Genomic DNA, 11,946 nt, shown 5'->3' on the forward strand with positions numbered 1-11,946 from the left:
CAATCGAAGAACGAGCAAGAATATGATAAAGCAATCTGAATATTGCAAATATATATGAGGTATTGATAATGGTGGGGATCCGTAAGCGGTCTTGGTCTAGTCGTTGGACACAAACGAAGTACACGAAGTTGCGTTGGCTAACTTTTAACTAAACAAATCCCAAGGAAAAGCTACTAGATGGATCTACTTATATAGGAGCAAGGGGTGGCGGCCAAGGAGGTGGGAGGACGTCCCAAGGCAGCCTAAAACTAAATCTAGGTCGTACAAGGCCAATGGGCCCAAGTGGAGGTGATGTAACACCTTTGGACTTGTAGTTTGACTCGGATTCTGCTGCAGCATCAGATTGTTTCGTCCACAACTCAACGCTCCGGACGAATTTGAAGGTGATTCCAATTGGGTTGGAAAGTGCACGAAATCTAGTTTCCAACAAAAAACGAATCACCCAATTCCGAGTCCGTATGAAAAACTTGTCTGCGTTTTGAGTCAGGTGTGTCTGTGCAGTCCGAATCTGAATCCAGAACGTGAGAGACTTGGACTCTATCTTCTCTTGGGCCAAAAGTGACGTGAGAGAACTTTTTGGACAGCAAATAAACATCTCTTTCTTCCTTATCTTCATATGTGGATTGTACAAATGTCCCATACACCTGCAATTAGACAAAACACAAAAGTGTGTGAAGTATTTTTGTTCTTGGTAACATAAATAGATTATTGAATAGTTTGCACTAGAAATCACCTGACAAATATGCATATATGCAATATTTTTGGTCATATCCAAGGTAGTTATGTCCTCATCATCCTCCCCTTCTTGAAAATAAAGCCGTCCTCGGCGTTGCTTAATCTGAAATGTGGCTAACAAAAGAGACAAGGTGTACATGTTGTATATGTATATGTCATCCATTTTTACTTCCCTTGATTTTTGCATATATGACACATGAATAGATGAGTAACTTGCATAGTTCATAAAATATAAAGCCAAAAAATTAGCACAAGAAGTAGAAGGCATGAAAATATTGCAACTCAGTTTGCACATATAAGTGAAGCTCTTATTCATTTCAAAAGATTGACAATGTTCATCATTAAACCATCCCAACATTGGTGAATAAACCTTACTTGCATCAAATTTACATGCTACAACATGCTTAAATACGCAAACATGCAATAAGTCATTCAACACAGAATCATCACCAAGATTAGAGGTCATATCAAAATGATTAAACATTGGTTCTTTTGCATCAATAGTTAATTCAATGGGTGCATTCAAAATTGTTGGTATTTCAGTTGTTTGATCACATGGCAAAGTCAAATTATCAACGTAGTCCTCTAAAATAGGTGGTGTGATCAAAGTAGTGGGTAGCTCATCAGATGGTGCATTCAAATTGACAAGGCATTCATCATTCTCATGTAGAGATGGAAGATCAGTACCTTTGTCATTACCTCTTATGATCAACTCAGATGATGTAGCCACTCTCGGGGGCGATGTGTCACATGGTGGAGGTGATGTAGTCCTGACAACAACGGATGTGGTTGTCATAGTATGCCTAGTAGTTGAAGGAACAATCATATCAACTCTTGGAATGTGCACCATGCGCTTGTTCTCCTCGTGGCCAACACGTCGTTTTATTTCCTGTTCAGCTTTGCAAGCAAGATGAAACAAATGGTCCATAGGATAACACTCTTCATGAATTAGTATCTCTTGAATATCACAGTTTAATCCTACCCAAAATCTATCCATAAAATCATCTTCACTTTCTTCTAAAGAGGAATGCAACAAGGTAGTTTGTAAATCATCATAATATTTTGTTACAGTTTCACTACCTTGTTTTAAGTGTTGCAACTTCTTAATCATGTCACGAGTATAATAAGCAGGGACGAAAGTATGTCGCATGGCAAGTTTCAAATCATCCCAAGTAGTAGGTATATAATCAGGGTGTAACCGACAATATTCACTCCACCAAACCAAAGCATAACCAGTGAAAGAACCAACCGCAACCTTAACCTTTTTATGTTCATTGAAATTATGGGAAGCAAATATATTTTTTATGTCGAACTCCCATTCAATATATAAAGCAGGTTTAAAACGGCCATTAAATGGTGGTATAGATACATTAACCTGATCATGTGCATTTGGATGTTTGTGCACCTCTCGTGACAGTTGTGGTATTTGCAAAGGTGGTGGCACGTCTCCCGCGATCGACAAAGCCCATGAATTGACTCTGGATCCTGTCATGATTAGTAGAACAAGAAACAAAACCTAAAAATAATGTTCCTATAACTACTAGGATGTGGTGGTAAAACGCTCATAGTAAAGCAAATATCAATGTCTTACAAGTTCTTACCATGCAGCAGGCGGTGATCGGCAACCAGCGGTGTCAAGTAACTCCGAATATTGAGTAAAGCGATTGCCAGGGGAGCGTACGTATACACGGTGTAGAAATATGTGGAGCTGGGTTGGCTATATATGGTAGCAAAAGATTAGCAATAATCAATTCAAAGATGCAATGTTGAATAAACGCTCAACGACGGTACTGTGCTGGTCCTAGGCTAGACCGTACTAGAGACGCGAGCCTAGAACACTAATGAGGTCACGGCGTAGCACAACTAGCATCAATGAAGGATACTAAGTAGCTCTTGACAGCAAGATATAAGTGAATATCACAACGGCAGTGAAGATAATGATGAAAAACAACTGCCAAGCAGGATATACAACAACTCTCTCTCCAACTTTCCTCTTGAAAAGTTTAAGACAATTTTCTGAAAAATTCTTTCAAAGAATGCTATTAACTCAAGCTTTCCAATGCAAAAAGAATCACTCAATTCCGAGTTGATATGAGGAGTCAAAGAATTCTAAAACTGGCCTGAAAAATTGGAACAAGCTGTGTTCATGAACTTCGGAGGGCAAAAAGGCCTATTTAGATGCCGATTTTGAGGTGTCAAATATTGAATTAGCTTCTGCAACTATTTAGATGCGGCTCGTCGCTAGCTTCAATTTGAGTATTCACGGAGCCAAAACGGACTTCGTATGAGGAAGATACACCTGTTTTACTGAACAGTGCGCAAAACAGATTCCAATCCGAATTCAGGTACGAGATTGATTCTAGATAGATCCAATTTTTTTTCTTCTCTCTTTTTTTTCTCATGCTTTTTTTTTATTTTTCTTCTCTCTCTTTTTCTTTTTTTTTTCCTTTTTTCTCTTTTTTTTCTCTATCTTTTTTTTTCAAGACAAACTAGATAAGATGCAGATTGGATCAGGCGAAGATGTGAATGACCTCAACTATGATTATGACAATGAACAGTGCGTAGCACGTGGTGGAAATTAATAGATGGGATGGTGGACAGCGGAAGGGATAATGATGCAGCGGCGGCGTGACTAATGTGAACAGAACTCGAAACTCTAAAGGAACTAGACGCTAAGACCAGCAACTCGACACGACGATGCAACCGATAATTCAACTATGCAAGCAATGAAAAGAAAATTGCAAAGGCTCAGACTGGCTTGGACCAAGGATGAATAGATCTAACTCTTTTTTGTGGCTTTTTCTTGGACAATAGGTAAGAAAATAAATCTAATCTAGGAAAACTGGAAATTCTCACCGAGCAACCTGAAAACTGATACCACTCGATAGAGGCGAGGGTGTCCCGATCTTTCGATGAGATGATAACTATCAATTTGGTGGAGACGACTTTGATGATCCGACTACAAACGTGCACGACGTTGCGCCTTAGCAATCGCTAAACCAATCTCCTGAGGTTACTGACGATGCCGGAAGCACGGTTAGCCTGACCACGAAGGTCTATTCCTGCAAGTAATCGAAGAACGAGCAAGAATATGATAAAGCAATCTGAATATTGCAAATATATATGAGGTATTGATAATGGTGGGGATCCGTAAGCGGTCTTGGTCTGGTCGTTGGACACAAACGAAGTACACGAAGTTGCGTTGGCTAACTTTTAACTAAACAAATCCCAAGGAAAAGCTACTAGATGGATCTACTTATATAGGAGTAAGGGGTGGCGGCCAAGGAGGTGGGAGGACGTCCCAAGGCAGCCTAAAACTAAATCTAGGTCGTACAAGGCCAATGGGCCCAAGTGGAGGTGATGTAACACCTTTGGACTTGTAGTTTGACTCGGATTCTGCTGCAGCATCAGATTGTTTCGTCCACAACTCAACGCTCCGGACGAATTTGAAGGTGATTCCAATTGGGTTGGAAAGTGCACGAAATCTAGTTTCCAACAAAAAAAGAATCACCCAATTCCGAGTCCGTATGAAAAACTTGTGTGCGTTTTGAGTCAGGTGTGTCTGTGCAGTCCGAATCTGAATCCAGAACGTGAGAGACTTGGACTCTATCTTCTCTTGGGACAAAAGTGACGTGAGAGAACTTTTTGGACAGCAAATAAACATCTCTTTCTTCCTTATCTTCATATGTGGATTGTACAAATGTCCCATACACCTGCAATTAGACAAAACACAAAAGTGTGTGAAGTATTTTTGTTCTGGATAACATAAATAGATTATTGAATAGTTTGCACTAGAAATCACCTGACAAATATGCATATATGCAATATTTTTGGTCATATCCAAGGTAGTCATGTCCTCATCATCCCTGACAAATATACATACTTTCGTCCCTGCTTATTATACTCGTGACATGATTAAGAAGTTGCAACACTTAAAACAAGGTAGTGAAACTGTAACAAAATATTATGATGATTTACAAACTACCTTGTTGCATTCCTCTTTAGAAGAAAGTGAAGATGATTTTATGGATAGATTTTGGGGAGGATTAAACCGTGATATTCAAGAGATACTAATTCATGAAGAGTGTTATCCTATGGACCATTTGTTTCATCTTGCTTGCAAAGCTGAACAGGAAATAAAACGACGTGTTGGCCACGAGGAGAACAAGCGCACGGTGCACATTCCAAGAGTTGATATGATTGTTCCTTCAACTACTAGGCATACTATGACAACCACATCCATTGTTGTCAGGACTACATCACCTCCACCATGTGACACATCGCCCCCGAGAGTGGCTACATCATCTGAGTTGATCATAAGAGGTAATGAAAAAGGTACTGATCTTCCATCTCTACATGAGAATGATGAATGCCTTGTCAATTTGAATGCACCATCTGATGAGCTACCCACTACTTTGATCACACCACCTATTTTAGAGGACTACGTTGATAATTTGACTTTGCCATGTGATCAAACAACTGAAATACCAACAATTTTGAGTGCACCCATTGAATTAACTATTGATGCAAAAGAGCCAATGTTTAATCATTTTGATATGACCTCTAATCTTGGTGATGATTCTGTGTTGAATGACTTATTGCATGTTTGCTTATTTAAGCATGTTGTAGCATGTAAATTTGATGCAAGTAAGGTTTATTCACCAATGTTGGGATGGTTTAATGATGAACATTGTCAATCTTTTGAAATGAATAAGAGCTTCACTTATATGTGCAAACTGAGTTGCAATATTTTCATGCCTTCTACTTCTTGTGCTAATTTTTTGGCTTTAGATTTTATGAACTATGCAAGTTACTCATCTATTCATGTGTCATATATGCGAAAATCAAGGGAAGTAAAAATGGATGACATATACATATACAACATGTACACCTTGTCTCTTTTGTTAGCCACATTTCAGATTAAGCAACGCCGAGGACGGCTTTATTTTCAAGAAGGGGAGGATGATGAGGACATGACTACCTTGGATATGACCAAAAATATTGCATATATGCATATTTGTCAGGTGATTTCTAGTGCAAACTATTCAATAATCTATTTGTGTTATCCAGAACAAAAATACTTCACACACTTTTGTGTTTTGTCTAATTGCAGGTGTATGGGACATTTGTACAATCCACATATGAAGATAAGGAAGAAAGAGATGTTTATTTGCTGTCCAAAAAGTTCTCTCACGTCTCTTTTGGCCCAAGAGAAGATAGAGTCCAAGTCTCTCACGTTCTGGATTCAGATTCTGACTGCACAGACATACCTGACTCAAAAGGCACACAAGTTTTTCATACAGACTCCGAATTGGGTGATTCTTTTTTTGTTGGAAACTAGATTTCGTGCACTTTCGAACCCAAGTGGAATCACCTTCAAATTCGTCCGGAGCGTTGAGTTGTGGACGAAACAATCTGATGCTGCAGCAGAATCCGAGTCAAACTACAAGTCCAAAGGTGTTACATCACCTCCACTTGGGCCCATTGGCCTTGTACGACCTAGATTTAGTTTTAGGCTGCCTTGGGACGTCCTCCCACCTCCTTGGCCGCCACCCCTTGCTCCTATATAAGTAGATCCATCTAGTAGCTTTTCCTTGGGATTTGTTTAGTTAAAAGTTAGCCATTGCAACTTCGTGTACTTCGTTTGTGTCCAACGACCAGACCAAGACCGCTTACGGATCCCCACCATTATCAATACCTCATATATATTTGCAATATTCAGATTGCTTTATCATATTCTTGCTCGTTCTTCGATTGCTTGCAGGAATAGACCTTCGTGGTCAGGCTGATCGTGCTTCCGGCATCATCAGTAACCTCAGGAGATTGGTTTAGCGATTGCTAAGGCGCAACGTCGTGCACGTTTGTAGTCGGATCGTCAAAGTCGTCTCCACCAAATCGATAGTTATCATCTCATCGAAAGATCGGGACACCCCCGCCTCTATCAGGTCTAGCCTAGGACCAGCACAGTACCGTCGTTGAGCGTTTATTCAACATTGCATCTTTGAATTGATTATTGCTAATCTTTTGCTACCATATATAGCCAACCCAGCTCCACATATTTCTACACCGTGTATACGTACGCTCCCCTGGCAATCGCTTTACTCAATATTCGGAGTTACTTGACACCGCTGGTTGCCGATCATCGCCTGCTGCATGGTAAGAACTTGTAAGACATTGATATTTGCTTTACTGTGAGCGTTTTACCACCACATCCTAGTAGTTATAGGAACATTATTTTTGGGTTTTGTTTCTTGTTCTACTAATCATGACAGGATCCAGAGTCAATTCATGGGCTTTGTCGATCGCGGGAGACGTGCCACCACCTTTGCAAATACCACAACCGTCACGAGAGGTGCACAAACATCCAAATGCACATGATCGGGTTAATGTATCTATACCACCATTTAATGGCCGTTTTAAACCTGCTTTATATATTGAATGGGAGTTCGACATAAAAAATATATTTGCTTCCCATAATTTTGATGAACATAAAAAGGTTAAGGTTGCGGTTGGTTCTTTCACTGGTTATGCTTTGGTTTGGTGGAGTGAATATTGTCGGTTACACCCTGATTATATACCTACTACTTGGGATGATTTGAAACTTGCCATGCGACATACTTTCGTCCCTGCTTATTATACTCGTGACATGATTAAGAAGTTGCAACACTTAAAACAAGGTAGTGAAACTGTAACAAAATATTATGATGATTTACAAACTACCTTGTTGCATTCCTCTTTAGAAGAAAGTGAAGATGATTTTATGGATAGATTTTGGGGAGGATTAAACCATGATATTCAAGAGATACTAATTCATGAAGAGTGTTATCCTATGGACCATTTGTTTCATCTTGCTTGCAAAGCTGAACAGGAAATAAAACGACGTGTTGGCCACGAGGAGAACAAGCGCACGGTGCACATTCCAAGAGTTGATATGATTGTTCCTTCAGCTACTAGGCATACTATGACAACCACATCCGTTGTTGTCAGGACTACATCACCTCCACCATGTGACACATCGCCCCTGAGAGTGGCTACATCATCTGAGTTGATCATAAGAGGTAATGACAAAGGTACTGATCTTCCATCTCTACATGAGCATGATGAATGCCTTGTCAATTTGAATGCACCATCTGATGAGCTACCCACTACTTTGATCACACCACCTATTTTAGAGGACTACGTTGATAATTTGACTTTGCCATGTGATCAAACAACTGAAATACCAACAATTTTGAGTGCACCCATTGAATTAACTATTGATGCAAAAGAACCAATGTTTAATCATTTTGATATGACCTTTAATCTTGGTGATGATTCTGTGTTGAATGACTTATTGCATGTTTGCTTATTTAAGCATGTTGTAGCATGTAAATTTGATGCAAGTAAGGTTTATTCACCAACGTTGGGATGGTTTAATGATGAACATTGTCAATCTTTTGAAATGAATAAGAGCTCCACTTATATGTGCAAACTGAGTTGCAATATTTTCATGCCTTCTACTTCTTGTGCTAATTTTTTGGCTTTAGATTTTATGAACTATGCAAGTTACTCATCTATTCATGTGTCATATATGCAAAAATCAAGGGAAGTAAAAATGGATGACATATACATATACAACATGTACACCTTGTCTCTTTTGTTAGCCACATTTCAGATTAAGCAACGCCGAGGACGGCTTTATTTTCAAGAAGGGGAGGATGATGAGGACATGACTACCTTGGATATGACCAAAAATATTGCATATATGCATATTTGTCAGGTGATTTCTAGTGCAAACTATTCAATAATCTATTTATGTTATTCAGAACAAAAATACTTCACACACTTTTGTGTTTTGTCTAATTGCAGGTGTATGGGACATTTGTACAATCCACATATGAAGATAAGGAAGAAAGAGATGTTTATTTGCTGTCCAAAAAGTTCTCTCACGTCACTTTTGGCCCAAGAGAAGATAGAGTCCAAGTCTCTCACGTTTTGAATTCAGATTCGGACTGCACAGACATACCTGACTCAAAACGCACACAAGTTTTTCATACGGACTCCGAATTGGGTGATTTTTTTTTGTTGGAAACTAGATTTCGTGCACTTTCCAACCCAATTGGAATCACCTTCAAATTCGTCCGGAGCGTTGAGTTGTGGACGAAACAATCTGATGCTGCAGCAGAATCCGAGTCAAACTACAAGTCCAAAGGTGTTACATCACCTCCACTTGGGCCCATTGGCCTTGTACGACCTAGATTTAGTTTTAGGCTGCCTTGGGACATCCTCCCACCTCCTTGGCCGCCACCCCTTGCTCCTATATAAGTAGATCCATCTAGTAGCTTTTCCTTGGGATTTGTTTAGTTAAAAGTTAGCCATTGCAACTTCGTGTACTTCGTTTGTGTCCAACGACCAGACCAAGACCGCTTACGGATCCCCACCTTTATCAATACTTCATATATACTCACAATATTCAGATTGCTTTTATCATATTCTTGCTTGTTCTTCGATTGCTTGCAGGAATAGACCTTCGTGGTCAGGTTGATTGTGCTCCAGCGTGGTCAATAACCTTTCGGAGTTGGTTTAGCGATTGCTAAGGCGCAACGTCGTGCACGTTTGTAGTTGGATCGTCAAAGTCATCTTCACCAAATCGATAGTTATCATCTCATCGAAAGATCGGGACACCCCCGCCTCTATCATTTGGAGAGGATCCTACGGAGATTCACGAAGAACACACGGAAGCACAAAGGGGAAAACACGGGGAGAACGAGAGAGAGTCACGAAACCGACATAGAATCAATCACACGAGTGCTAGATCGCCGAACACAAAGAGATATATATGATCCACAATAAACAAAGGCAAGGATACAAAGGCACCGGTCTTCTCCGTACGGAGGTCTTGATGGTCTTCCCTAAAAAGGGGTCTTGAATCCGCTTGGGGGATCTTCTCCGAAGAGGTCCTGAACTCCGAGGAGAAGTATCCAAGTGGATGAGCAAGGATCTCACACAAATATGAGCTATCCAATGCTAACCCTAAAATGTACGGGATGAAGGATTATATATAGTCTACGGGGCGGAAGGGTACATGGGCCTCGGCCCAAGTGGCTGCGCGCAGGCAGGGCCGGAAGTTCCGGGCCAGGCCAGAAGTTCCGGGCGCCGGAGGTTCCGGGCAGGGTCTGGCCTAAGCCGAAAGTTGGCACAAGTGAAGCAGGGCTGGCTTTCGGGGGCCGGAAGTTCTGGGCAGGGCCGGAGGTTCTTGGGACCGGAAGTTCTGGGCAGGTTCCGGGCGGGTTCCGGGCTAAGCAGAAAGTTGGCATGCCCGGGGTGGTCGATGTCGAAGGAGGCCGGAAGTTCCGGGCAGGCCGGAAGTTCCGGGGGCCGGAAGTTCCGGGCCAGGTTCCATGCAGGTTTCGGGCTGAGCAGAGAGTTGACGCCTGTCGCTTCCTCTTCAGCATTGTACCTGATCATACACAGAGTTTCCGTCTGAGGTAGTAGCCATGTCTCGTGAGTAGAAAGAGGGATTTCGGAGAGGAGCGAGTTCACCTTATCTTCGATAGCCTTAGCGCGGGCTCGAGTCATGGGTTCACGTGGTGTTGAAGGAGATGTAGATGCGTCCATGGGGATGAGCGAGGGATGCTCGGCATCATCTTACAAATTGGAGCTTCTCTCAACAAGAAGCCTTGTGGTTCCAATAGGGAAACGTGTTCCCCTTGTTGTCGAAACATAATCACGACCTCTTTTCATCTTGTATTTTCTTCTACGGGCAACATGGGACGACATGATATCCATGCTGAAATTTAAACTTAGCCAAGGTTCATTTGGCCCTTTTATACACTAACTAAGTTTCCTAGGCATTTAATGTCCATAATTCAAATCTAAACTACAAATACATGCTCAAGTTCACCAAAATGGCTAGAAAAATTGTACATGCATGTGTCCTTGGGTGCATGTTTAATTAGGTTCCATGCCAGGAATGGGAACGAATTACAACCGTACCGGCGTCCTGGCTCATCCTCAAACATTTGGAATCTCGGTTTTTCAATCCCCATAAAATCCAAAACTCACCAGAAAGTCATCAAAGGTGGCATGGTGTCACGTCATGGCACATATATGTCGTGGTAAAAACATTGCCAATTTGGGCCAAGCTTTATTACAAACCTCTTACAAACTGGAGCTTCTCTCAAGGAAGCCTGATAGTTCCGATAGGGAAACGTGTTCCCCTTGTGGTGAAACGTAGTCGCTCCCTCTTTTCGCCTTGTATTTTCTTCTACGGGCAACATGGACCGACATGATATCCATGCTGAAATGTAAACTTATTCAGGGTTCGTTTGGCCTTTTTATACACTAATTGAGTTTCCTAGGCATTTAATGTCCATAATTCAAATCTGAAGTACAAATACATGCTCCAGTTCACCAAAATGGCTAGAAAAATTAGACATGCATGTGTCCTTGGGTGCATGTTTAGGTCCCATGCAAGGAATGGGACCGAACTACAACTTGACCGGCGTCTTGGCTCGTCCTCAAACATTCGGAATCTTGGTTTTTAAATCCCCATAAATCCAAAACTCACTAGAAAGTCATCAAAGGTGGCATGGTGTCACGTCATGGCACATATATGTCGTGGTAAAAATATTGCCAACTTGGGCCAAGCTTTATTACAAACCTCTTACAAACCGGAGCCTGTCGCAAGAACCCTTGTGGTTAGGGAAACGTGTCCCCTTGTGGGCCAAACAATAATCACTCCCTCTTCTAGCCTTGTATTTTTTTCTACACGCAACACGTACAGAACAATGGGAGATTCGCGCTGAACTTTGAAATTATTCAGGGTTCGTTTGACCCTTTTATTCATTAATTAAGTTTTCTAGGCACATAATTTAAATCCGAACTACAAATACATGCTCCAATGCACCAAAATGGCTAGAAAAAGTGTACATGTGTCCTTGGGGTGCATGTTTAGGTCCCATGGAACGAAATGAGAATGAATTCAACCGTCTCACCGTCCTGCCTTGGCCACAAACATTGCGAATCTCGGTTTATAAATCTCTATAAATCCAAAACTCACCAGGAAATCATGAAACTTGGCAGGGTGTCACTACATGGTACATATAATTGTCCAATTTGGGCGAAGCTATATTACAAGCCTCTTACAAACCATGATTTCGATGACCCTCGTGGTTTCGATGGGCGAAACGATAATCGTTGCCTCTTCAAGCCTTGAACTTTGTTTTCTAC

This window comes from Triticum aestivum, chromosome 2B (assembly GCF_018294505.1).
Source record: "Triticum aestivum cultivar Chinese Spring chromosome 2B, IWGSC CS RefSeq v2.1, whole genome shotgun sequence".
NCBI lineage: Eukaryota > Viridiplantae > Streptophyta > Magnoliopsida > Poales > Poaceae > Triticum > Triticum aestivum.